This window comes from Crotalus tigris, unplaced genomic scaffold, assembly GCF_016545835.1.
Source record: "Crotalus tigris isolate CLP2741 ecotype Arizona unplaced genomic scaffold, ASM1654583v1 scf7180000024297.1652928, whole genome shotgun sequence".
NCBI lineage: Eukaryota > Metazoa > Chordata > Lepidosauria > Squamata > Viperidae > Crotalus > Crotalus tigris.
In genome coordinates this window covers 1,087,347-1,114,823 of record NW_024100470.1, presented here as the reverse complement: position 1 = coordinate 1,114,823, position 27,477 = coordinate 1,087,347, and the positions used below count along the sequence as shown (strand labels likewise).

The following is a 27,477-nucleotide window of genomic DNA, read 5'->3' as shown; positions in this document are numbered from 1 at the left end:
TTAAAATCAATCACATTTAAATATCTAAAATATGTCCGTATATATAAGCCATTCTAACTCTTTTATATTACTCATATCAAGAAATAAGATAAGAAAAGAGAAGAAAGAGAGAGTACTATGTTATTTGAGGGACTGCTCCCTCTTAAAGTAAAATTCATATCCAAAATCTTTCTATTAACCATGTTCAAAAAAGTATTTCTTTTTTAAATATTCTTTCTGATAAATCCCATTATTTATTTTCTTAATTGTAACTTTGGCCTTCTTCTTTTGCCCAATATCTTTAGTCAATATATTCTGTTGAATCAAAGAGCCTTTCTATATTCTTGTAGGTGTCATTGTAGATATAAAAAATAAATCAAGTACAATATCTTTGTAAGAGGCATTTACTCTTTCATGTTTGTTGATAATCTTTTTCTTTCTTTTTCTCTCTGTATCTCTTATCATTTTTTGTATCTCCAGTTCTAGTGGTGTTCCTGACATCTCTGCAATCCATTTTGACCGATGTTTTTTCTTATCCTCAAATTTGTCTTGTGGTCTTAAAGTATAAGTTGCCTTTTCCAAAACCAATATTTCTTGTAATTTTTTTCCCGCTTGGGTTAAATCATACTTCTTTACTGTGTTAAGTTCCATCTTTGAGTCCCCATCCTCGAATTTGTGTTGAGTTATCTGTATTATTTGCACCTTCTCTATTGTTATTTCCTGGGATTTTTTTGTTGTTGTAAAGTTAAATTGGAGATGAATTGGTTTATGTTTTCAAAGTTATTTTGGATTTCTTTGTGGTTTGAAGTCATTGTTGTTTGAATTAGTTGCAGCATCTCATATGTCTCCTCTTGAAAGGTATTTATTTTTTCTTGATAAGTTCTTTCTGTAAGTCTCTGATTTTCCATAGTGGTCAAGAATTGAAGTTTTCTTTTCTCTGCAAATACTTTAGAGTCACAGTTTAGTAGATATTTATAACTCAGAAAGGCTCAAAAAGGTTTCCTGAAGTTTATAATCCTCTCTTCTGCAATCCAAATTGTTTTCTTTTTTTGTCACAGCTGTTCTTTATTGTTATAGCTTTGAAGTCACAAGCACATATTAGTTTTTTCCAGATTTTGCCAAGTCCTGTATAAAAGCCATAGCTGTCATAGTCTTTATCCACCACTAGATGTCAGCACCAGTTTATTTTTCAAATTATCAAATAGAAAATTGCCTTTAAAATGAGAATCTTAACCATTCAACATTTCCAAACTTATCCAAATTTAGGTTTTATATTCATTTCATTTCTGTATTTTTGGTCCTCCATAAAAGGTTTAATTCACCGCTTCCATTCCAATCCTCCTTCACATTCAGAGGTTTTTTGCTTCTTGGGAATTTTTGTTTTCAGGAAAGTTAATAAGTAGGATAGAGAAAATCAATGATCTTACCCAAATTCAAACACGCTATTTACAATCATCTTAAAATGGTGCTTTTTTTTACCTTGGTTGCTTGTAGCTTGGGCTAGACTGAAGTTTGGCTAGACTTTCTCCTGTTGGTTTCTGGAAGGCTTCTCCTGGACCAATCGGGTCAACCACCATCTCTCTATGGTCCACGGTCCTCTTTGGGGCAGCTTCTGGCCCATTTAGAGTCCCCTAACAAGAAGAAATTCAGTGAGAGGACATGGAGCCCCGAAATCCCTTGGCTGCTGCACTACTGCACAAGACCAGAAGTCCAGGAGAGAAACTAATATTGTTGCAATATATTTACAGTATTCAACTAGGGGGAATAATATGTGTATATGTCTTTGGGTTCTTTTTTAATACTGAAAGTCCTTTGTTAATGCTTTTTGATGTCTTGTTTGTTTTGGTTTTTGTTTGTTTCTGTAATAACTCTTTTTGAGTTTTATACTTTATTTGTTTGAATAAAAAACATATTATAATATTCATTATTATTAGTAATGTTTTTAGTTTGCCTATGGTTCAGCTGCAATGATGAATGACAAATCCCAAGAAGTTTTCCTTCATCAGCTATTCCCAAATCTTGACCATCACTATAAGGGGATTCTCCAGCTATTGCTGTATTTCCAGTGGACATGGATTGGTGTTATATACATAAAAGATGACATCAGTGACAGCTCCATGGAAAGCATACTATCTATTTTTGCCCAGGAAGGTGTCTGCTTTGATTTTGTAGAAACATTTCCACAAATAAGTTTTTCTTCAGAAATAAACCCAATAGCATTGGAAGGACTGAAGACGATTAGCATTATTATGGAAAGGACTGCCAATGTAGTATTTGTACTGGGTGAAATTCAAAGCATTATGGTTTTAAGAATTATGCTTCAGTTCTCCAAATTTCATGAAATACCAATGAAAGCAAAAGTATGGATTTTCACCGCCCAAATGGATTTCACATCACTTCCGCTGCTAAGGAGCTGGGACATGGACTTCATCCATGGGGCTCTGTCCTTTGCAGTTCACACCAAAGATGTTTTCAGCTTCCCTCTATTCCTTCAAAACAGAAAGCTTCCATCAGAAAAAGAAGATGGTTTTTCCAGGGATTTCTGGGAAGAAGCATTTCAATGCTCTTTCTGTCGTTCTAATATAAAAACAAAGTCAGGGGGAATCTGCACTGGAGAGGAGAAGTTAGAAACCCTTCCTGGATCAGTTTTTGAAATGAGTATGACCAGCCACAGCTATAGTCTCTATAATACTGTTCATGCAGTGGCAGAAAGTTTGCATGGTCTGCATTCCTGGACAATGAACAAAAGAGCAATCAATGGAGATGGAGGAAGAGAGTTTCTCTATCAACAACCATGGAAGGTAACTTCTTATGAATACTAATGCAGGAAACCCTATTTCCTCTGTGGCCCTAGCAATACTGCCCAGCTGGACCAAAATAGTCCAGGCTATTATCACAATTCTCAAGTTTTTAAATTTTATTTTGATCTGCACACTGATAGACAATATCTTTTCGAAACTTCTTACAAATTAGAAATAAGAAGACAAAACCTTAGAGCACTCCAAAAAATATAGAAATTATGCCCACCCTTTCTCCTTTTCATTACAAAAGGAAACAGTTCTCCATAAAAGAGTTTTTTCCAATTTCCAGGTTTTAGAGGCAGTCTGAATGAAAAATAATCATTATTAGAACCAGTCACCAAGACATCCAAGAGAATCAGGAAGAGCTTCCCCATTCATTCAGGTTCAAACAAAATTTATAGATTAGACTAGAGTGACTAAAGCCAAATCTCTTCAACAACCAGACTTTAACTTTAAAATATAATGATGGATTTAGGATTTCAGCTATGACTTGACTGGAGGCATCTTTCATTAGTTCTAGCCCTGGCTTAGGTACAAAACCAGTCTCTTTTGCTATGCAAAAAAACCAGGCAGTGAAAGACAATGAAACTGCTGGCCCATGGGCCAGATGCATCATGTGAAAGGCGCATCCACCCCAGCTCCAGCAATGGGAAAAAAGTCACAAAACGTTGCAACACATCACATGATGTGGTGAGTCTGACACCCTTGACATAGACTACTACTACTTCTTCTTCTTCTCCTTCTCCTCCTCCTCCTCCTCCTCCTCCTTCTTCTTCTTTTTCTTCTTCTTCTTCTTCTTTCTTCTATTGAATTCACACATTGCAAGAACATTCCAAAACCAAACAAAAAATAATTTAATTTTAATTTTTAATTTAATTAATTTAATTTTAATTTTTAATTTAATTAATTCAATTTAATTTTTTTTAATTTAATTAATTTTTTTCTCGTAGGTGTATCTTTAAAAAGGCTCAGGATCACAGAGAAAAAAGGAAGTGGCAATCATACAAAATATACAGTATTATGTTGGAAGTGATCCAAGTCATGGCAACATCCACGATTGCCATATTAATCTAACTTTAGATGTATTGTCCTTTGAGTAGATCTAATTAATTATTTTGTCAAGGATAAGTTTTTTTCTCAGGATTGTATTGTATTCTCAGCTCTTTCATTATTTCTCTGTTAATAGGTACATTTTCTCAGAGCCATTTCTTTGAGCTAATGAAAAAGGAGGTGTTGTATTTCACCATTTAACAAATCTCAAGGCATATCAGAGGTTAAAGGGAGGAATCCAAGTAGGAACAGAATAAATGCCTATCATGATATGTTAATAATATTTAAATTTTATATATGTAAAATAATGGACTATTGTTGGATTATTATTAATGGAGTTCTTGTCCTTCTTATAATTACTTTTCTTCACATTTCAATTTAGCTTCATCACTATTTGAAGAGCAACTCATTTAATAATAGTGTTGGAGAAACCTTCACCTTTAGTTCTCATGGAGAATTAATAGCTGGATTTGATATTATAAATTGGGTTACATTCCCCAATCAATCCTTCCAGAGAGTAAAAGTTGGAAGAGTAGCACACTGGGTTCTCCTGAAAAAGTATTCACCATCTATGAAAATGCCACCATATGGCCCAACAATTTCAACCAGGTAATATTATAATGATATTGATATTGTATTGATAATGATAATGAAGTTGGAAGGGACCTTGGAGATCATCTAATCCAACCCCCTGCTCAGGCAGGAAACCCTACACCATTTCAGACAAATGGCTGTCCAGTCTCATCTTAAAATCTTCCAGTGTTGGAGCATTCACAGCTTCTGGAGGCAGGTTGTTCCACTGATTAATTGTTCCAACTGTCAGAAAATTTCTCCGTAGTTCTAGGTTGCTTGTCTCTTTGGATAGTTTCCATCCATTGCTTCTTGTCCTGCCTTCAGGTGCTTTGGAGAATAGCTTGACTCCCTCTTCTTTGTGGCAGCCCCTGAGATATTGGAACACTGCTATCATGTCACCCCTTATCCTTCTCTTTATTAGACTAGACATACCCAATTCCAGCAACCATTCCTTATATGTTTTATCCTTCAGTCCCCTGATCATCTTTGTTGCTCTTCTCTTCACTCTTTCTAGAGTCTCAACATCATGGTGACCAAAACTGGATGCAGTATTCCAAGTGTGGCCTTACCAAGGCATTGTAAAATGATATTAACACTTCACGTGATCTTGATTCTATCCCTCTGTTAATTCAGCCTAGCACTGTGTTGGCTTTTTTTTTGAAGCTGCAGCACACTGCTGGCTCATATGTAAGTGATTGTCCACTAGACTCCAAGATCCCTCTCACAGTTGCTACTATTGAGCAAAGTACCACCTATACTATACCTGTGCATTTGTTTTTTCTGTTTATCGCAGTATTTCTTAAACTTTTTCCTGAGGCTTTAAAATGTAAAAATAATGGGAGAAAATTTCCTTCAAAATTAAGGAGTGGGGAAATAAAACCAATCTCTTTTGGAATATTATTTTTAATATTATTTTTAATGGTTGCAGCCACACTCATAACTTGTGCCAAATCATTCTCAATGTGTAACTTGTAATATTAGGCACCAGGCTAGAAATCAGGAAGCTGTGAATTCTAGTGCCACTTTAGTCACAAAGTCAGCTAAATGACCTTGGACGAGTACTCCCCTCTCAGCCCTGGAAAGGGAGCAATAGCAAATGACTTCTGAAATCTTGCCAAGAAAAGTACACAGGCTTGTCCAGGAAGTCACTAGGTTATAAGACTGACTCAAAGAGACCAAAAAACAAAAAACAAAAAGGAAAAGAAAACATGTTAGACTTCCCCAAATTACAAAGTGATTTTCTAAATAGTAACATATACTCAACTCTTCCATTTCCACACAGGTTTGCCCTGTTTCTCTGTGTAATGACAATTGCCATTCTGGTTATAGTAAAACCAAGATTGAGGGGAAACCATTTTGCTGTTATGATTGTCATTTATGTCCAAAAGGAAAGATTTCAAACCAAAATGATTATTCAAGTATATATATACTGCTAGCTCACTTGTATAAATATCAGATTTTAACAAAAACAATTCTAAATCTTAGGTGTATTGATAAAAATTCTTCTTCAATATTCTTTGTCTGGAAAAAAAAAAACTAATTCAGCTTCCAAACAACACACATCAACATTTCATTGCAAATCAAATATAGAATTTCCCTTTAATATTCTAGTAATTATTAAGAGAGAGAGAGAGAGAGAGAGAGAGAGAGAGAGAGAGAGAGATGATAGATAGATAGATAGATAGATAGATAGATAGATAGATAGATAGATCAATAGAAAGATAGACAGAATAGACAGAATAGACAGACAGAATAGACAGAACAGAGAGATAGATAGATTGGACACCAACTTTATACAAATATTTTCAATTGTAGCTGTTCTAAGAATGTATGGCCTGGCCAGCCAGATGGTTTTCAGGAGATGGCAGATTGTAGATTCTGTAGATTCAGCTTTGTATATAAGGTATTTCATATTTTATAATCATCGTCATATCCAATAAGAACAATGGCAGCTAATAAGTAAAAATAGAACAATATAAAGAAGCCATTTGTGGGAGGTTTATTGATTTAAGGTTTAAGTGGTATATAGGTCTCATAAATAAATAAATAAATAAATTTATTCAGTTGTAAAAATATTCTGCTTTTCATATTCCCCCACATAGTGAAGAAAAGAAATTCATGTAGAAATAATGTATCATTTGCTATTATTATTGGGAGAGAAGAAAATTGAGCAAAGCACATGGTTGCTACACTGACGTCAGCTTCCCTTAAATGCTACTATCCAATAGTAATTCCTATTTATTTGGCAATTCCTCTCCCATTTCATAATTCAACTCAGTTAAAGAGTTTACCTTCAAAGATTGATTGTGTTTCCTAAAGCATGTTTCTTTCACAGATATGGAAGACTGTTTTCAGTGTTCAGAAGATAAGTATCCCAATGTGGATCAGAATCTGTGCCTTCCAAAAGGTATCAGCTTCCTCTCATTTGAAGAACCTTTGAGAATTACGCTCACTCTTTGGGCTCTTTTGTTTTCTTTCCTCACAGCTTTGGTGCTTTATATCTTCATTAAGCACCGGGAGACTCCCATTGTCAAAGCCAACAACCAGAACCTCAGCTATGTTCTTCTCATTTCTCTTTTGTTTTGTTTCCTTTGCACTTTGCTCTTTATTGGACAGCCCACAAAGCTTATGTGTCTCCTTCGACAAACCACCTTTGGCATCATCTTCTCCATAGCCATTTCTTCAGTTTTGGCCAAGACCATCATTGTGGTCCTTGCCTTCATGGCAACCACACCAGGAGGTGGGATGAGAAAATGGTCTGGAAAGCAAATGGCCAGCTCCATTGTCCTCTCCTGCTCTTTGATTCAAGCCTTGATTTACACTGTGTGGTTGGTGACTGGTCCTCCCTTTCCAGATGTTGACATGCACTCCCTGATGGAAGAAATTATCCTGGAATGCAACAAAGGCTCTATCACCATGTTTTACATTGTCCTGAGCTTTCTGGGCTTCATGGCTACCATCAGCTTCACAATGGCCTTCCTGGCCAGGAACTTGCCTGACAGTTTCAATGAAGCCAAATTTATCACCTTCAACATGTTGGTCTTCTGTAGTGTCTGGGTGTCCTTTGTTCCAACTTATTTAAGCACAAAGGGCAAATACATGGTGGCTGTGGAAATTTTTTCCATCTTGGTCTCCAGTGCTGGTTTATTGGTCTGCATCTTTTTCCCTAAATGCTATATCATCGTAGTGCGGCCTGAACTGAATAACAAGGAACAATTAAGAAGACGAAAGTCATAGTCAAAGAATATTGCAGTTTATTTTATTATACTCATCAACAATTTAACACCTTGACTTACTTAGCATTGAAGTTTATCATCTGTTTGCTGTGGAAATACAAGTTTCAGATTGCTATTAAAACAGTTGTACTAACAAATAAAAGAATGAAAAATAAATTATGTACATATCATAGTTAATAATAAAATTTAAGACTTGAAACATGTTATTAAGCTGTATTGGTAAAGTCTTTTAACAATACAAGGAAAATGTTAACTTTCCAGGGAATTTTTCAGAAGCTCATGGCAACCATAGATATATGTAGATAATTGTCAGGTTACTTCAAGAAGTGCTGAGGGGCATATACAAAGATACATTCTACCAATTTCCCTAGAAATTTAAGTGTTTGAACTTAAGAGCCAAACCTTAGAATTCCATCTGGAAATTAATTTTCAACTAATATATTGTTTAGCTTAGTCACTGTACATCTTCTTTCCATTTATTTATTTAATACCTCTAACTCACTGAATGGCAAAATGTAATATATTAAAACCAAATAAAGCCTGTTTTAATAAGGGGGACTACCAAAGTCACAATGAGTCAGAATGTTATAATCTCTGAAAAAGCCCTCTCTCTTGCTTCCATAAAAAATGCCTTCATCCTATATTGGTATAGTATTCCTGTTAAATAGGGATGGTAAAGCCTATAACTATTTGTAGACACTTTATGTAAAGGGGAGGAGAATTTATCAGTCTCTTTTTTTCAGCATCCAGCCAGTGTGGATTCTTTATGTTAAATGTATTTGATATTTGGGTCATTTTCCCCCTTTTTTTGTACACATTTTGTTGTTGTTGTTGCTGCTTTTAGTGTTGGATGTATGTTTTTCTGTTTTTGCATTTTGCATTTTATTCTTGTTGATAAAATAAAATAAATGTATTAAAATGCCTTCATCTTAAGCCAAGACAAAGGACTCTTTTCTTGACTTCAAGAACATATACTATTGGCATTTTGAAAATATCTTGTTCTAAAATCAATTAGTATTATAAATATCATCACTATCTCTTTGATGCACGTTGAAAGTAACAGGACAATCCAGAATATAGCATGCCTCTTTAACACCACCCTCTTGATCAAAATATTACTGTAATTTAATTTCAAAAGTGTAGTGGACAATGTTTTCACCAGTGATGTTACAAAGAAGTCAATTTCCATAGGTGATTATTTCCCCCGTAATTATAAATCAACCATAATTACTTCTATACTTTAAAAAACACCACAGACAAATAACAAGGTTAATGGATACCTAGACAGGCATTATTTTATCTGTCTATTTCACAATTGTCCAGAGAAGGCTTCAAAAATAAGTTAATTGAAGACAGTGTGTCTGATTTAAATATCAGAGTAAATATATATGTTTTGGAATCTGGATGAACAATATAATTGCAAGATGGCGGGGGATTGGGCATTGATTGTAGTAACATTGACATTTCAAATTGTTCAGATGAGGCCTTCTGTGAAATGTCCCAAGAGTAATCCTCTTTCTATACTTCACAGATATCTTTATCCTGGTGACTTTACCATTGGTGGTATTCTTTCTCAGATTTATGTATTTTCCAATCTATTAAGCTTTAAAGAAGATCCTTCTTCTGAAGTATATGATTTCACCAAGTAAGGCAGACCATGTTTTCCTTTGGTTTGGAACCACATTATATCTTTAGTGAGCCAATCTAACTAACACTAAAATTATTTATCTGAATTCTTAGGAGACTTATTTGCAATATTGTCTTTCTAAAAAACTCTTCACTTTTCCTTCCCACAGTCATTATGTTTATGATATCAAAATGGGGTTTTTTGTGAAGGTATCAATACATAGAGGCTATTGGTGGTGACCACATATGTTAACCATGTCCTATTTTATATAGCTGTTATGTCATGCAAAACCCTTGCATTGACGAGCAAAAATGGAATCAGTGCCCTTAAGCTTCATGTGTTGTCGGGAAGGGACTCCACTGACTAGAGTGAGCTTTTCCTTCAATGATACCATCATAGGAATACATTAAAAAGTTTGTTCAGAACATTTTAGGAAGAATTAGAGTGAATGTTTCTAAAAGTATTTTGTCATCAAGGAGAAGAGTTCTCTGCAAAAAAAAAATATTGTTCTCATTTCACAATATTTTAAGTTGATGCTTTAGCTATTAACACCAGTTGTGCCTGCTTTTAACCTGTATTCTGATTTCCTTGGCAAATTGCCCCAGAATATTTGTTATCAAGTTAGGATGATTGTTTGCATGTAAATGTGCTCTAGCTATTTAAGAGAACATTTTTTAAAAAATTAATTCTTCCTTTCTGCTTCAGAATAATACATGTTTTCCTATTCTGGAATCTGTAATTTTCAAGATTTAATTTTGAAGATTGAGCACAAGCATTGCTTGCTTTCAATATTGAGGATTTTCTTTTTAAGGACAACTTTAGCATTTCAAAATCATTCTGGATTTATTGTTTGTTCCCCCAAATCCACGGGAAATCGAATAATCTCTTTTAAACAGACATGCAGTTTATATTATTTATTTTTTTAACAATTATTCTTTTATATTGCATTAAATCTGCCTTTGGATTTTGTGCAAGCCATTATATTTGTTTGTTTGTCCTGGAACAACTCTATTTTCTCCATTATTCATTTTTAAACTCTTGTATTGCCGGGAGAGGAGATCTTCTTAAATTTGATCATTAAATTTATGTATCTAGAATAAAACTAGCAGCAGCCAAGGCAGCCAGCTGTATTGGTAATATAAACATAAATATAAAAAAAGAAGTCTAAACCAAGCCCAGCTAATTATTTCTCAGTTTAATTATGCAGACATTGTCTAATTTAATTTGGATTGGTGTAAATTTCCCTATATATTGTGCTGGAATTCACTTCTTTAGCATAATATAAATGTTGTTTGATTTGTAAAAATGCTCATATAAAAATGCTGCAAACAAAACAGTTCTACACAGAATTGCTGCATTAAAAATTGTACTAAAGTCATCCCCATTTAAAACTTTATCTTTCCTTTGATTCTCTTCTGAGTCCTTTGCTTTCTTTCCCCTCCCCCCCTTCCGGGAAATCCATAGTACAGAATGATCTCTATCAAGAAAGTTTTTTGGGACAAGTTCTCCTAGCCATGGAGCTAGAAATAAAGCCACAATTCAGCAATAGATGTGTGATATAGGTTTTAGGGATCTCCCCATAGTTGGCAGGATAATAGAAAAATGCCTTTATGCCGGAAAATTCCCTATCCAACATAGTCTGTCCAACTTGCCAATTTTTTTTTCATAGTCATCTCTTTCTAGAAGAAAGCATCATTCTGTTAATTTTGCCTTACACCCTTTAGACACATGAGGCTGATCACAATAAAGTCGTAGAAAAAGTTATGTACACATTACACAAAAAACATCAACAGTGACATTTGAAAATGTTTGAAAGGCAACATCTATACAACTGTAAATGTTTAAAATTGATTTCGATACTCTGCATTGACCAAGAATTCTTTCACCCAGTGATACCGGTAGCACTGAAATTCAAGTATTTAAAAATTCATACCAAGTCTTCTTTTCTCTTCCCCCTTGGGGCGTGGAAATACAACCCAGCTAATAGCAATTCATGCCTTTTATTCATTTCTTGAAATGTGGTTTCTGTGTTATATTTTAAAGAAGATCCACAAAAAGCTTTTATTTTTATTACAGCGTATTAACTCACAACTACCAACATATTCTGGCTTTGCAATTTGCAGTTGAAACAATTAATGAAAATCCAAGCATCTTGCCTAATATCACTTTGGGTTTCCATGTGTTGAACAGCAATTTTCTTGCCAGATGGACTAACCGTGCCTCAATGGAACTGCTCTCTACCCCAGATAGGTTTATCCCAAATTATAAGTGTGATGTCCAGAACAATATTGCCACTGTTATTGGTGGTCCAAACAGTAATGTTTGCCTTTTTATGGCAAGCGTTCTATGCATCTACAAAATTCCACAGGTGAGTCGGCATCATTCAAGCAACAATTGGAAAGAGTGGGTTTTTTTTCTTTTGCATTTTATATATCCTTTTGCCATAAGAAAATAAATGTATGGTTTTTTTTAATAGAAGAAGAAGAGACAGGGATGTTTTCTGAAGTAATAATAATAATAATAATAATAATAATAATAATAATAATAACAACAACAACAACAACAACAAACAGTAAAGTTGGAAGGGACCTTGGAAGTCATCTAGTTCAACTCCCTGCTCAGCCAGGAAACCCTATACCATTTCGGACAAATGGCTGTCCAGTCTCTTCTTAAAAACTTCCAGTGTAGGAGCATTCACCGCTTCTGGAGGCAGGTTGTTCCACTGGTTAATTTTTCTAACTGTGAGGAAGTTTCTCCTTAGCTCTAAGTTGCTTCTCTCCTTGATTAGTTTCAACCTGTTGCTTCTTGTCCTGCCTTCAGATGCCTTGGAAAATAGCTTGACTCCCTCTTCTTTGTGGCAGCCCCTGAGATATTGGAACACTGCTATCATGTCCCACCTTGTCCTTCTCTTCATTAAACTAGACATACCCAATTCCAGCAACTGTTCCTTATATGCTTTAGCCTCCAGTCCCCTAATCATCTTTGTTGCTCTTCTCTGTGCTCTTTCTAGAGTCTCAACATCTTTTTTACATCGGGGTGACCAAAACTGGATGCAGTATTCCAAGTGTGGCCTTACCAAGGCATTGTAAAATGTTTAATTCTGACTCAGTGAATGAAGCAATGTTCCAAAAAATTAGAAGTCTCACAAAGAAGAGGGGTCAGCACCAGAAGGCAAGAAAAGAAGCAATGGATGGAAACTACTCAAGGAGAGAAGCAACATGGAATTAAGGAGAAATTTCCTGATAATTAGAACAATAAATTTGTGGAATGATTTGCTTTCAGAAGTTGCGGGTGCTCATCACTAGAGGCTTTTAATAAGAGACTGGGCAGCCATTTGTCTGAAATGGGATAGGGTCTCCTGCTTGAGCAAGAGGTTGGATTAGAAGGCTTCCAAGATCCATTCCAACTTTGTCATTCTATATTCTGAATCTGTAATCCACTTAAATACTAAGATTTTCATACCACTGTTATTACAAGTTTCTGAGAGATATGAAGAGCCCATAAACTATCATGGTACAGTATAGAGGAAAACATATCAATACAAGCAATATTTAAAAACTAAGTAACAACTAGAAGAAATAAATGATAGCATTTTCTTAGTTAATTAAAGCTCCATCTTGACTTGTCCTCAAAGGATGACAAAAGTTGAGAAAAGACTCAGTAGCAGAGGAAGTCTCTTCCATAGATCAGGGATTATCATGGATTATTCTTCTCCTGGTCCCACCTGTCTGAGTTCAGAATAGTTCACAAGGAGAAGCATTATTTTTTTCCTGGTAGGTTAAGCCAGGGTGGTTGATCCTAGTTGAAGAAACCAATCCTAAAGACCAAACATTATAGGTTTATCCCAAAATATTAATACTTCTTAAATGCATTCTATCCTAGAATCTATCTCCATAATATTAATTATAGTTAATTTGTTTTTAGTTTGCATATGGTTCAGCTGCAATGATGAATGACAAATCTCAAGGAGTTTTCCTTCATCAGCTATTCCCAGTTCTGGACCATCAGTATAAGGGGATTCTCCAGTTATTGCAGCATTTCCAATGGACATGGATTGGTGTTATATATGTAGATGACGACATTGGAGAGAGTTTTATGGAAAACACATTGCCCATTTTCATGCAGGATGGTATCTGCTTTGATTTTGCAAAAACATTTCCACAAGTAGGTTTTTCCTCAGAAATCCACCCATTAGCACTGGAAGGACTAAAGACAGTAAGAATTGTTATGGAAAGGACAGCCAATACAGTACTTGTATTGGGTGAAATTCAAAGTATTATGGTTTTAAGAATTATGCTTCAATTCTCCAAATTTCATGAAATACCAATGAAAGCAAAAGTATGGATTTTCACCGCCCAAATGGATTTCACATCACTTCCGCTACTACGGAGCTGGGACATGGACTTCATCCATGGGGCTCTGTCCTTTGCAGTTCACACCAGAGACATTTTCAGCTTCCCTCTATTCCTTCAAACCAGAAAGCTTCCATCAGAAAAAGAAGATGGTTTTTCCAGAGATTTCTGGGAAGAAGCATTTCAATGCTCTTTCTCTCATTCCAATATAGAAACAAAGTCAGGGGGAATCTGCACTGGAGAAGAGAAGTTAGAAACCCTTCCTGGGTCTGTTTTTGAAATGAGTATGACCAGCCACAGCTATAGCCTCTATAATGCTGTTCATGCAGTGGCAGAAGGCTTACATGCTATGCATTTCTGGACAGTGAACAAAAGAGCAATCAAAGGAGAAGGAAGAAGGGAGTTTCTCAATCAACAACCATGGAAGGTAACTTATTATGAATACTAATGCAGGAAACTGCAGTTATCTCAGGTCATAACAGTCCATAACTATCACAATGTAAAGCCACGTACCCTCAGGATGTTAATTATATTGCTCTCTATTCTGCTAGACCGCTGGTTCTCAACCTTTTTAATGCTGCGACCCCAACCGGTCATAAGTCGAAGACTACCCAACCGGTCGTAAGTCGAGGACTTTCCCTGCCCGGGAGCGCTGCACATGTGTGGTGCTGCCCCCTGTGCCAGCCGAGGCGTCGCTGGCAAGGGGCAGCGACGGCGCAGGGCGACCACCGGCTGGGCCACCAGCTGGCCTAGTCCAAGGGAGGTAAGGCACCCGCCGGGCCCCATGTGTGCCAGCAACCCTCCCTGCACCCGCCGGCCTCCCACCTCCCATCCCTGGCCCTCTTTTATTTACATCTTTAGTAGTTGCTCAGCAGAGAGGGGTGGAAGCTTCCAGACAGCTCGCCTTCACTGCAGATAACTTGCAGTACCGTTTGCAGACTGGGGCTTTTGGCGGGCTCAGCAGGGCAGAGACAGCCTGGACAATTCCTATTGGCTTTTGAAAGCCAATAGAATTAGACTCTATTCAAGAGAGTCTATTCTATTGGCTTTCAAAAGCCAATAGAATAAAAGGGAGTAGCACAGCTAAGGAAAAGGGGGAAAAAAATGGTGGACTGCGTTGTTCGGTGACCCCCGTGAAATGGTCGTTCGACCCCAAATGGGGTCCCAACCCATAGGTTGAGAACCGTTGTGCTAGACAATATCTTCTAGGGCAGTGGTTCTCAACCTGTGGGTCGGGACCCCATTTGGGGTTGAATGACCATTTCACAGGGGTCACCAAACAAGGCTGTCCGCCATTTTTTTCCCTCTTTTCATTGGCCACGCCTCTGGCACCCGGTGATGTATAAGTGGTTGGGGGTCACCACAACATGGGGAACTGTATTATGGGGTCGCGGCATTAGAAAGGTTGAGAACCACTATTCTAGGGGTTTCATATAATTTTAAAAGACTAGAAATAAGATGATAAAACCTTGGAGCCCTCCAGAAAATATGGAAATTGGTGCATACTCTTCCTCCTTTTCATTACTAAAGGAACCAATTCTCCAAAAAAGGGGTTCCTCTAATCACCAGCTTTCATAGGAAGGCCTGATGGAAAAAATGATTTATATTAGAACAGGCCACTAAGACATCCAAGAGAATCAGGAAGAGCTTCCCCTCCATTCAGGTTCATACAAAACATACAGGCTACAATGACCAATGCCAAATCTACTCAACATCCAGATTTTAAAATGTAATAAAGGATTTGAGGCTTCATCTAAGACTTGATGCATCTTTCATTAGTTCTAGCTCAGTACTAAGCCAGTCTCTTGGCCCAGATATTTTCCCTCAGCTATGGAAACCAGGCAATGGGAAACCACTTCCAAATCTTGCCAAAAAACTTCAAGGACTTTTCATCAGGAGTCCAATGACTTGAAGCCTGAGATATACACAAACTAAATAAACATTTCTAATCTTTGCTTCCTTCCTTCCTTCCTTCCTTCCTTCCTTCCTTCCTTCCTTCCTTCCTTCCTTCCTTCCTCCCTCCCTCCCTCCCTCCCTCCCTCCCTCCTTCCCTCCCCCCTCTCTCTCCCTCTCTCTCTCTTTCTTTCTTTCTCAACAGTTATTTCACACTTTTCTATTGGAATTTGCACATTGCAAGGGTACACCAAAACCAAACAAAAGTAAACAAACTGTAACTGTATTATTTTTTCTCCTGAGTGTATCTATAAATGGGTTCAGAATTGTAGAGGAAAAAAGTAGTGCAATCCTACAAAAGATGCAGGAACATGTTGGAAGTGATCCAAGTCATGGCAACCTCCATGACTAACATATTAAGCTTATTTTAGATTTATCAATAAGCTCTTGTTCCTTGAGTTGATCCAATTCACTATTTTTAAAATGATAAATCTTTCCCTAGGAGTGCATTGTGTCCTCATCTCTTTATTTATATCTCTCTTAATAAGTACAATTTCTCAGAGCCATCTAATTGAGCTAATAAAATAAAAGATGTTTTATTTCACTCCTTAAAAAATTTGAAAGCACATCAGACATTAAAGGGAGGGATCCAAGAAGGGACACAATAAATATCTAACATGATAGATTTATAATATTTTTATATGTGAAATAATATAACTCTTAAAAGTATTATTGGACTATTATTCCTGGAGTTCTTATCCTTCTTATTTTTCTTCCCATTCCAATTTAGCTTCACCACTATTTGAAAAGCAACTCATTTAACAATAGTGTTGGAGAAACCTTCACCTTTAGTTCACAAGGGGAATTAATAGCTGGATTTGATATTATAAATTGGGTCACATTTCCCAATCAATCCTTCAAGAGAGTGAAAGTTGGAAGAGTGGGTTCCCCTGGGAAGGTTTTCATCATTTCTGAAGATACTATTATATGGCCCAATGATTTCAAACAGGTGATATTCAACACAGAAGTTCTTAAACTCTTTCCTGAGGCTTTAAAACATAGAAGGAATGTGATTTTTTTTTTTAACCTCAAACGGAAGGGGTGGGGAGGTAAAACCAATCTTTTTTGCAATATTATTTTTATTTTATTGTAATTGTTGCAGTCACACTTACAGCTTGTGCCCAGTCATCATCAATGTATAACCTGTAAACTATTGCAGAAAAGAGACATTTTGGTGTATTAATTAAGTCACAAGGCTAAAAATCAGGAATCTTTGAATTCTGGTCCTGCTTTAGGCACAAAGCCAGCTGGGTGAGCTTGGGCCACTCCCCCTCTCTCCCAGCCCTGGGAAGGAGGCAATGGTAAACCACTTCTGAAATCTTGCCAAGATAAGTAAGCAGACTTGGCAGGCAGTCACCAGATAATAAGACTGATTCAAAGAGACAAAAAAAAAAAAAAAAATAGAAAAGCAAGAAAGAAAACATGTTAAACACCACCCCACCCCCAAATTACCAAGTTGTTTTTCTGAACAGTGGCATATGCTCAACTCTTCCATTTCCACACAGGTTCGCCCTATTTCTTTATGTAATGACAATTGTCATCCTGGTTATAGTAAAACCAAGATTGAGGGAAAATCATTTTGCTGCTATGATTGCTATTCATGTCCCAAAGGGAAGATTTCAGACCAAATTGGTAAGCGTTGCTATATGCAATTATTATTCAGGTACTGAACATATATACCTTCAGCACACTTACATAAGTATCATAGTTAAAAAAACAATGTTAAATCTTAACTGTATTTATAAAGTGCTTGTACCATATTCATTGTCTGAGGAAAAAAGCTAATTGAACAGCCAAACAACAACATGCATCAACATTTCATTGCAAATCAAATATAGAATTTTTCTTTAAAATTCTAATAATTATTAAATGAGACAGAGAAATAACTGAGAGAAAGAGATAGATAGATGATAGATGAACAGACAGACAGATAGATAAACAGATTAGACAGAGAGATGGAATAGACAGTAAATAGATTTCTTTGTAAATAATGGATACCAAATTTATATGAATATTTTGAATTGTAGCTTCTAACTATTCTAAGAAATATACGGCCTGACAGTTTTTTTTAAACTGCCCAGAGCTTGCTGGGAATTGCTACAAACTGTAAGTTAAAAAGAAGGAGGGTGGAGTAGGAAAGTAGCTGAGGGCCTGCTGATTGGACCTCCATTGCATTTAAACTGCATTTAAACTGCCCAGAGCTTGCTGGCAAGTTAAAAAGAAAGAGGGTGGAGCAGGAAAGTAGCAGAAAAGGCCAACATATAGCAAAATTCAATATGTGGTTAAAGGAGTGGTGTAAAGGGGAAGACTTTGGTTATATTAGTCACAATGTCTGTAGCTGGTCCAATGAAAAAATGTACAAAAGAGATGGTTTTCGTCCATTAAAGAAAGGGACTGAGTTACTTGGCTATATATTCACAGATTTTCTGGAGGAATATTTAAACTAAACAGTGAGTTAATTGATACAGAAAATCCCTGTCCCTGGCAATCTAAAAACTATAGGACTATCAGTGCATGTAACATAGATGTGTGTCAACCTTGCTGTCAAGCAAAATAGCATGTGCCACACAAAGTGCACTAACCAAATAGGTGGTAAGAAAATAGGGGAAATCGGGCACTACACAGGTTATGTAGAAAGTAAACACAGGGTAAGTCATAAATGACTCAAATGTCTATACACAAATGCACAGAGTATGAACAGAAAATAGAGTGAACTAGAAATTTAGGTTAATGAGGGCAGATATGATATTGTTGCCATTACGGAAACATGATGGGATGAAACCTACTAATGGAGCACACAGCTAAAGGGATTTAAATTATTTAAAAGAAACAGACCAAATAAAACAGGAGGTGGAGTTGCTATCTATATAAGAAATAACTACATCACTACAGAAATAGAGCAGAACAATGATGAAAACTGTCCTGAATGCATTTGGGTCAATATAAAAGAGGGAAAATGACATTGCCATAGGTCTATACTATAGGCCACCCAACCAAACAGAGGAAATAGATGAACTTTTTGCTTATCAGCTAACTAAGTTATGTAGGAAGCACATCACAATAGTAATGGGGGACTTTAACTACCCTGACATCAACTGGAAGACAAACTCTTCACCAAGTGGAAGATCAAACAGATTCCTGACAAACCTAGCAAATAACTTTGTCTCCCAAAAAGTAGAGAACCGAACTAAGGGATTAGCCATTTTGGATCTAATTCTCACTAACAGAGAAATGATAGAAAGTGTTGGAGCCACAGGAACCTTGGGAGGAAGTGATCATGCAATATTGGAATTCAACATTAGGGAAGTACAAGCAATAGAACACAGTCAAACTAGAGTCTTGGAATTTAAGAGAGCTAATTTAAATAAACTTAGAGAGGGCTTGGGAAAGATTCCATGGATGAGAATCCTCAAGGGGAAAACAAATTAAGAAGCTTGGGAAATTTTGAAAAGTGAAATAATAAAAGCCTAGTCTAGCACAATACCAACAAAGAAGAAAAATAACAACTCTCAAAAGAAACCAGCATGGCTGCATAAAGAACTCTCTGATAAATTTAAAGATAAAAAGGACAAGCAGAACTATTTAACTTTTTTTCGCATCTGTCTTTACACAAAGGGGAAAAACAGACCAACCTATCAAAAATAGTGCCACAAAAAAAAACAAAAACAGAATAGAAACACAAGTTAAGATAGGCAAGAAAATGGTAAGTGAGCACCTGTCCAGTCTAGAGGAGTTCAAATCACCAGGACCAGATGGATTACACCCCAAGGTTCTCAAGGAACTGGCAGATATGATCTCAGAACCACTGAAATATATTTTTCAAAGATTCTGGAGCACTGAGGAACTACTAGAAGACTGGAAAAGAGCTGATATAGTTCCCATCTTCAAAAAAGGAAAAAAAATGGATCCAGGAAATTACGGACCTATCAGCCTGACCTCAATACCTGGAAAGATCCTGGAAAAGATAATCAAATAACGAATCAGTGAAGACCTAGAGGCAAACAAATTCATTACTAAAAGCCAACATGGGTTTGTCAAAAACAGATCATGCCAGACAAACCTTACTGTATTCTTTGACCAAGTGACAAAATTAGTAGATCAGAGGAATGCTGTGGATATAATTTCCTTGGACATCAGTAAGGCCTTTGATAAAGTAGATCACAACCTACTACTTGATAAGATAGAAAAATGTGGGCTAGACAGCATCACCACCAGATGGATTCATAGCTGGCTGTCTGGCTGTACTCAGCATGTGGTTCTCAATGGAAATGCATCTACATGGAGGGAAGTGTGTAGTAGGGTGCCCCAGGCCTCTGTTCTGGGCCCAGTGCTCTTCAACATCTTCATCAATGATTTGGATGAGGGGATAGATGGGGAACTCATCAAATTTGCAGACGACACCAAGCTGGCAGGAATACCCAACACTCCAGAAGACAGGCATAAGATACAGGAGGACCTGGACAGACTGGCTACTATCTAACAAAGTGAAATTCAATGGTGAATTTAGGTAAGGAAAACCAAATGTACAAGTATAGTATAGGGGGTACCTTGCTCAATAGTAGTAACTGTGAAAGGGATCTTGGAATCTTAGTGGACAATCACTTAAATATGAGCCAGCAGTGTGCTGCAGCTGCCAAAAAAGCCAACACAGTGCTAGGCTGCATTAATAGAGGGATAGAATCAAGATCACAGGAAGTATTAGTACCACTTTACAATGCCTTGGTAAGGCCACACTTGGAATACTGTATCCAATTTTGGTCCCCAAATTGTTGAGACTCTAGAAAGAGTACAGAGAAGAGCAACAAAGATGATTAGGGGACTGGAGGCTAAAACATATAAGGAACGGTTGCTGGAATTGGGTATGTTTAGTTTAATGAAGAGAAGGACGAGTGTTCCAGTATCTCAGGGGCTGCCACAAAGAAGAGGGAGTCAACTTATTCTCCAAAGCACCTGAAGGCAGGACAAGAAGCAATGGATGGAAACTAATCAAGGAGATAAGCAACCTAGAACTAAAGAGAAACTTCCTGACAGTTATTACAATTAACCAGTGGAACAGAAGCCGTGAATGCTCCAACACTGGAAGTTTTTAAGAAGAGACTGGACAGCCATTTGTCCAAAATGCTATAAGGTTTCCTGCCTGAGCAGAGGGTTTATTTATTTATTTATTTACAAATATTTATATGCCGCCCAATCCCAAAGGACTCAGGGCGGCGTACAAAGTTAAAAACAGTCATAAAACAATAAAATAATCCAATCATACATCAGCCCCAGGCCTGCCGGAAAAGGAGAGTTTTAACAGCTTTCTTAAAGGCTGGCAGGGTGGGAGTAGTTCGAACCTTGGGGGGAAGTTGATTCCACCAAGTCGGAGCCACCACAGAAAAGGCCCTTCCCTGAGGGCCCGCCAGCCGACATTGTCTGGCCAACGGGACCTGAAGGAGGCCCAATCTATGGGACCTCACCGGTCTCTGGGAGCTGTGCGGCAGAATGCGGTCGTGTAAGTAACCTGGCCCTATGCCATGAAGGGCTTTAAAGGTGATAACCAACACCTTGAATTGTGTCCGGAGACCCACAGGAAGCCAGTGCAGCTCGCGGAGGATAGGTGACACGTGGGCGTACCTTGGCGCGCCCACAATCGCTCTTGCGGCTGCATTCTGAACCAACTGCAGCCTCCGAACGCCCTTCAAGGGTAGCCCCATGTAGAGCGTGTTACAGTAATCCAGTCTTGAGGTGACAAGGGCATGAGTGACTGTGAGTAAAGCTTCCCGGTCCAAATAAGGCCGCAACTGGTGCACAGGTTCAAAAGTCCCCCTGGCCACAGCCGATAGATGTTGTTCCAAATTTAGCTGTGAGTCCAGGAGGACACCCAAGTTGCGTGCCTGCACTGAGGGAGGTAAATTTGCCCCCCCCCAGGACTAAAGATGGACCATCCAGTTGGCCTTTGGGAGGCAAGACCCAGAGCCACTCGGTCTTGTCAGGGTTGAGTCTAAGCCTGTTCACCCCCATCCAGACCCTCACATCTTCCAGGCACTGGCACATCACGTCGACTGCTTCACTGAAAGGACACGGGGTGGAGATATACAATTGGGTATCATCCGCGTACTGATGATACCTCACCCCGTGTCGCCGAATGATCTCACCCAGCGGTTTCATGTAGATGTTAAAAAGGAGGGGGGACAGGACCGAGCCCTGAGGCACCTCATAATCGCGGCGCCTAGGGGTCGATCTCTGTCCGCCCGCCAACACCGACTGCGACCTATCAGAGAGGTAGGAGAACCACCGCAATACGGTGCCGCCCACCCCCACCTCTCCGAGATGACGCAGAAGGATACCATGGTCAATGGTATCGAAAGCCGCTGAGAGGTCAAGAAGCACCAGGATAGAGGAATAACCCCTATCCCGGGCTCGCCAGAGGTCATCGGTCAGTGCGACCAAAGCAGTCTCAGTGCTGTAGCCGGGCCTGAAACCAGATTGAAAAGGGTCCAGATAATTGGTTTCATCCAAGGATCGCAAGAGTTGAGACGCCACCACCTTCTCTACAACCTTCCCCACAAAGGGGAGGTTGGAGACGGGACAAAAGTTCTTCAAAACAGCTGGGTCCAGGGAAGGCTTCTTGAGGAGGGGCCTCACCACCGCTTCCTTTAAAGGTTGCGGGAAAGACCCCTCCATCAAGGAGGCGTTGATTATCACCTGGAGCCAGCCTCGTGTCACCTCCCTACTGGCAGAAACCAGCCAGGAGGGGCACGGGTCCAATAAACAGGTGGCAGCATTCATTGCCCTCACGGCCTTGTCCACTTCATCAGGGGTCACAGGCTCAAACTCGCTCCAGATAACATGACTAAGACCAGCCCCTGGCAACTTGGCTGGCACTGCCCAGTCGGAGTCCAGGTCTCTCTGAATCTGAGCGATTTTGTCTGACAGAAACTGAACAAACTCCTCAGCTCTCTCCTGCAAGGGTTCCTCCGCCTCCTCCACTTTAAGAAGGGAGCGGGTCACCCTAAACAAGGCGGATGGGCAAGAGTCTGCGGACGCAATAAGTGCGGAAAAGTGAACACGCTTTGCCGCCCTTATCGCCACTAAATAAGTCCTAAGATAGGCTCTTAATAGTGATCGGTCAGATTCAGAGTTACTGGCCCTCCAACGTCGTTCTAGACGTCTCTTGTGGCGCTTCATCTCCCGGAGCTCCTCAGTAAACGAAGGCGCCCTCCGGGGACCACCACCACAGAGAGGTCGCAAAGGCGCAATTCGATCCAGGGCCCCGGACGCTGCCTCATTCCAGGCCACAACCAGGGACCCGGATGAGTTGTGGACAAGGGAGTCAGGTATTTCCCCAAGCTCCTCCTGGAACCGATCTGGGTCCATTAGGCGCCTGGGGCGGAACCACCTAGTCGGCTCCCTCTCCCTGTGATGGGGGAGTGATGCTCTGAAGTCCAGCCTCAATAGGAAATGATCTTTCCATGACAAGGGCGAGATCTCTATTCCCCTTAATTCCAGATCATGTCTCCATTGCCCCGAGAGAAACACAAGGTCGAGTGTGTGACCACCCCTATGAGTTGGATCCTGAATTACCTGGGTCAGGTCCATGGTTGCCATGGAAGCCATGAACTCCTGCACCGCCTCTGAGCGATCGCCGAGTGATGGCAGGTTAAAGTCCCCCAGTACTATAAGTCTGGGGAACTCCACCGCCAACCCGGCTACTGACTCCAGCAACGCAGGCAGGGCTGTTGCAACGCAGCTGGGAGGTAGGTACGTCAGCAGCAAGCCCAACTGAACCCGTGAACCCAACTTCAATAGGAGGGACTCACACCCAACAACCTCCGGGGCAGGAATCCCACGAGGGCTCAAGGACTTCCGAGCGATGACTGCCACTCCCCCACCCCTGCCCTGATGTCGAGGCTGATGAAGCACCACAAACCCGTCCAGGCACATCTCCGAGAGGGAAACACCCCCCTCAGGGCCCAGCCAGGTTTCGGTTATACATGCCAGGTCTGCCCCGCTGTCCAATATTAAATCACGGACAAGGGGGGCTTTGCTGACAACGGACCTGGCATTAAGCAACAGCAGCCTACAATCAGGGCCCTGTACTCCCCTGTCACCAGTACTACAGGATGAGCCTTTTGAGGGGCCGGAACAAGGAATCGCTCTAACATAGCGAGTCCTCGTTCCCCAAAGATGGCCTGCCCCTCGGCTCCCGCCATATCTGCCCATCCCAGTCATGACTGGGATGCTCCAACCTTCTCCCCTCCCCGGAATACCCCCACCCTCACCAGCCTTCTCCCTTCCTGACCGGACTCGCTTTCCATACAAACCAAGCCCAAGGGTAAGTCCTGCCCCCCCTACTTTTGCTATTGCACTCAGCAGAGGGGGTACCAGGCTCCACCCCGGATTCCACCATTCTCATACCCCAAACACTCAATACACACTCAATTTATATACATAAAAAGTAAAAATTTCCGCATTCATACGCCCTAAATACAATAATAAATTTATATATAACAGGGCCACCATTCATCTACATGCATACTCACACCCACAACAAACATTTTCTAAAAAATATTATTGCCCCTCTGTGTCCCAGGCTGGTCCAATGTGGCCGGCTAGATGATCATTAGGTACTTGTCTTGGGGCAGTCCGTACTTGGCCTTATGCTCCTCAAAGAGCTGGGTCAACTTCTCCAAGTTGTTACTGGCCGTCACCGCAACGGCGGCAATTGCTGCCAAGGCAACGGGCGAAGTCACGCGGGGAACCCAGGTCACTGGAGAAGGCCCCGCCACGGAGCCTGAGGAAAACGACAAGGCGGCGGCGGCGATGATAGCGGAGAAGGAAAAGGAAGCCACACACGGGGCAGCGAGGGTTGGCTGAGCGCCGGGCCGGATTGCCCAGGCGGGCTGCTGCGGCGAGGCCTGCCGCCACGGGGGGGGCTGTGGCTGCTGGTGGAGCAGGCCGACACTCTCCAGCAGCAGAAAGTCAGGCTGTGGGTTGCTGCCATGCAGGACGCGGGATATGCCGGGCAGCGGGGACGAGGCGGTGGCGGCCTCCAGGCACAGCAAAGCGGCCGAGGCAAAAGACGAAAGCCCTACACAAACCCAGTTAGAAAACTGGATAACCAGACCAAGCTTCAGTGGAAAGGAAGCCATGAGGGTAAGAACGCTGGGCTGGGCAGGGTAAGGCGGGGCAGCGGCAGCTGGAAAAGCCCCGGATGAGGCACGCCCTGCCCTTCTCCTTGGCGAAGGTTGAGAAATTTTCCTCCGCCCGGGAAGCTACCTGGCAGCTCCGCCGCCTGCTCCGCCCGAGCCCGGCCTCCTTTCCAAACTCGTTGATAGGCCCGAACGCCACCGCTAGCCCGGCTCTAGTCCCGCTTATCTTCAGCTCCGGTGCAGCAATGGCGGAGTCGGCCTTGGCGCTGGCTGGCAAAATAATCCTTATGCTACAGTCACCGGTGGTTGGTTTTCTCGGCTGAAGTGATGGGGCAGCAGGGGTGGGGTGGATTGTAAAATCCGCTTTCCTTCGTCCTTCAACCTTTGCAAGCTGCCGCGGGCTCCACGAGAAGGGCACGAATGGGCCTCTGTCGGTGGAAAGAAGCCGTGCCCACCCCGCGCTGGGCTCGGAGACGAACAGAAGCGGCCGTTGCACCTGGCGAAGTTCGGCTCCTCAGCCTGGAGTTTCGGCGTCCAAGGCAGAGCCGCTCCTCGTCATAGAACTTTCCGCAAAGTTGAATTTACCTCGGATCACGCGCCAGGAAGGAGAGCAGAGCAGAAAGGATGAGGCGCCGGATTTTTCTCTCTCTCTCTCTCTCTCTCTCTCTCTCTCTGTCTCTCTCCCTTCCTTGGATGGAAAAGGGAGCCGTTGTTGCCTGTCCGGAGCCGGCTCGCGCTCACGGCGGAGACTGGGACTGGAGGCTTACGAGAGAGGCAGGCGCTCGGGAGCCCAAACGCTCACGCCGTCGCTCTGCAAGTCAGTCGCTCGGATTGGACTAGATGACCTCGGGTGGACTAGATGACCTCCAAGGTACCTTCCAACTTTATTTTTGTTGTTGTTGTTATTATTATTATTTATTATTATTATTAATATTATTATTATTATTTGTTATCAGGAAATGGCAGAATATAGATACTGTAGATTCAGCTTTGTGTATAAGGTATTTACTATTTACAGCTATTATTTTTTAATCACCATCATATCCAGTAAGAACAATGGCAGGTAATAAGTAAAAATAGAACAATATAAAGAAGCCATTTGTGGGAAGGTTTATTGATTTATTCAGTTGTAAAAATATTCTGCTTTTCATATTCCCCCACATAGTGAAGAAAAGAAATTCATGTAGAAATAATGTATCATTTGCTATTATTATTGGGAGAAAAGAAAGTTGAGCAAAGCACACGGTTGCTACACTGAAGCCAGCTTCCCTTAAATGCTACTATCCAATAGTAATTCCTATTTATTTGGCAATTCCTCTCCCATTTCATAATTCAACTCAGTTAAAGAGTTTACCCTCAAAGATTGATTGTGTTTCCTAAAGCATGTTTCTTTCACAGATATGGAAGACTGTTTTCAGTGTTCAGAAGATAAGTATCCCAATGTGGATCAGAATCTGTGCCTTCCAAAAGGTATCAGCTTCCTCTCATTTGAAGAACCTTTGGGAATTATGCTCACTCTTTGGGCTCTTTTGTTTTCTTTCCTCACAGCTTTGGTGCTTTATATCTTCATTAAGCACCGGGAGACTCCCATTGTCAAAGCTAACAACCGGAACCTCAGCTATGTTCTTCTCATTTCTCTTTTGTTTTGTTTCATTTGCACTTTGCTCTTTATTGGACAGCCCACAAACCTTATTTGTCTCCTCTGACAAACCACCTTTGGCATCATCTTCTCCATAGCCATTTCTTCAGTTTTGGCCAAGACCATCATTGTGGTCCTTGCCTTCATGGCAACCACATCAGGAGGTGGGATGAGAAAATGGTCTGGAAAGCAAATGGCCAGCTCCATTGTCCTCTCCTGCTCTTTGATTCAAGCCTTGATTTACATTGTGTGGTTGGTGACTGGTCCTCCCTTTCCAGATGTTGACATGCACTCCCTGATGGAAGAAATTATCCTGGAATGCAACAAAGGCTCTATCACCATGTTTTACATTGTCCTGAGCTTTCTGGGCTTCCTGGCTACCATAAGCTTCACAATGGCCTTCCTGGCCAGGAACTTGCCTGACAGTTTCAATGAAGCCAAATTTATCACCTTCAGCATGTTGGTCTTCTGTAGTGTCTGGGTGTCCTTTGTTCCAACTTATTTAAGCACAAAGGGCAAATACATAGTGGCCGTGGAGATTTTTTCCATCTTGGCCTCCAGTGCTGGTTTATTGGTCTGCATCTTTTCCCCTAAATGCTATATCATCATAGTGCGGCCTGAACTGAATAACAAGGAACAATTAAGAAGACGAAAGTCATAGTCAAAGAATATTGCAGTTTATTTTATTATACTCATCAACAATTTAACATCTTGACTTACTTAGGATTGAAGTTTATCCGCTGTTTGCTGTGGAAATACAAGTTTCAGATTGCTATTAAAGCAATTGTATTATCAAGTAAAATAATGGAAATTAAAGTGTGTCTTTTTTCATAATTAATAATTAAAACTTAAATTTAAAAACATATTAGGAAGAGTCTTTTAACAATGTATGGAAAACCCTAAATATCAAGGGAACGTTTTAAAAGAATTCATGGCAACCATTGATATACATAAACAAGTTTTGAAGCACTATGCAAAGATACATTCTACCAGCTTCCCTGAAATTTAAATGTATAGGGTTTAAATTTAAGAGCCACGTCTTAGGATTTCATCTGGAAATTAATTTTCAGCCAGCATAATGTTTAACTCAGATACTATACTTCCTTTTTCCATTTATTTATTTTAATACTTCT

The 27,477-nt window shown here is 40.1% G+C and overlaps 2 pseudogenes; both read left to right on the top strand.

The window, feature by feature from the left end:
* The first annotated feature begins 1,949 nt into the window (after positions 1–1,949).
* Positions 1,950–7,640, top strand: LOC120299464 (annotated as a pseudogene).
* Positions 7,641–9,063: 1,423 nt separating this feature from the next.
* Positions 9,064–27,005, top strand: LOC120299463 (annotated as a pseudogene).
* The last annotated feature ends 472 nt before the right edge of the window (positions 27,006–27,477 follow it).